Source organism: Onychomys torridus, chromosome 23 (assembly GCF_903995425.1).
Source record: "Onychomys torridus chromosome 23, mOncTor1.1, whole genome shotgun sequence".
In the NCBI taxonomy this organism is placed as follows: Eukaryota; Metazoa; Chordata; class Mammalia; order Rodentia; family Cricetidae; genus Onychomys; species Onychomys torridus.
The window spans coordinates 62,586,735-62,588,162 of record NC_050465.1 but is presented as its reverse complement, the minus strand read 5'-3'; the positions used below and the strand labels follow the sequence as shown (position 1 = coordinate 62,588,162).

Below are 1,428 nucleotides of genomic sequence, written 5' to 3'. Positions count from 1 at the left end.
ATTTATTTTTGTTTTATATGTATGAGTATCTTGCCCGCATGTATGTAAGCGTACCACATGCATTCAGTGGCCATAGAGGCCAGCAGAGGGTACCAGATCCCTGGAACTTGATAAAACTAGGGTTATAGACAGTTGTGAACTGCCACGTGGGCACTGGGAACCGAACCCAGGTCCTGTGCAAGAGCAACCAGTACGCTCAACCACTGAGTCAACCCTCCAGGCCCCCATTTACTTCTTTAAAATCATGTTAGTTCCAAAAGGATAAGGTTACTTGATAAAATATCAAGTGGAAAGGCCAGGTTTCGGTGACACATGCCTATAATCCCAGCATAGAAAGTGAGAACAAGAGGATCAGGAGTTCAAGGTCACCTTCTGCCTCAAAGTGAGTGAAACCAAAACATGAAAACACACACACACACACACACACACACACAGAGAGAGAGAGAGAGAGAGAGAGAGAGAGAGAGACAGAGACAGAGACAGAGAGAGACAGAGAGAGAGAGAGAGAGAGAGACAGAGAGACAGAGAGACAGAGAGACAGAGAGAGGGAGAGAGAGAGAGAAGACTACTTGAAGTAATACTTTCTAATTTTTTTGTTTGGGGCTTTTTGTTTGTTTACTTTGGCTTTGGTATTCTTCTTCCAGAAAATCCTAGGGATTATTATTTCTAAGAAACCCAAGTGCAATTGATGGCAGGCATCTAACCTATATTGAAGTAGTTCAATTGGCTATAAGAAAATGTGTTGTTTTATTTAATATGAATTTCACCTGCACAAGAACAGTGATGCCACCAACCCAAGTGGCCATCCCAGTGAAGGACAATTCCTCTTTCAACTGCTCTAGGAAAACCATTTGGGAAGAAACAAATCATATCCCTTTTACTATGTGTATTACAAAGGTAATTAACCCTAGTTGTATATTAGTGCAAAAAGTGCAAAATATCCAAGATTGAAAGTGTAGCACTGGAACACCCTTACTACGGCTCTGTGAAATCAGGGAACGGTGGCTCCAACGAGGGGCTCACACAGAGCTGTCAATAGACATCAGTCTCAACCATAAAAAAATATTCCAAGACGTGCCCCTTCAGCAGCACATAGAAACTGAGATGATACAGAGAAGGTCAGCATGGCCCTTGAATAAGGATGACACAGATTTGTGGACTATTCATATATGTAAGAAAAGACAGCAATAATGAAATTAAAGCCATGCAGAGATGACAGAGATGTAGTTTGTTTGTATATTTGTTTGCTTTGAGACAGAAGTTCATCGAACTCAAGCAGGTCTTGAACTTGCTATGAAACCCAGGTTGGCTTTGAACTCCTGATGCCCCCATCTTTCAAATCCTGGGATTACAGGTTTGCACTACAGAATCTGGTTCACTCTTTCTCCCTCTTCCTTCCCCTCTCTCCCTCCCTCTCTCTTTGCCCCA

At 42.4% G+C, this 1,428-nt stretch overlaps 1 pseudogene; it reads left to right on the top strand.

The window, feature by feature from the left end:
* The first annotated feature begins 1,074 nt into the window (after positions 1–1,074).
* On the top strand, positions 1,075–1,173 carry LOC118573553 (annotated as a pseudogene).
* Positions 1,174–1,428: the final 255 nt, after the last annotated feature.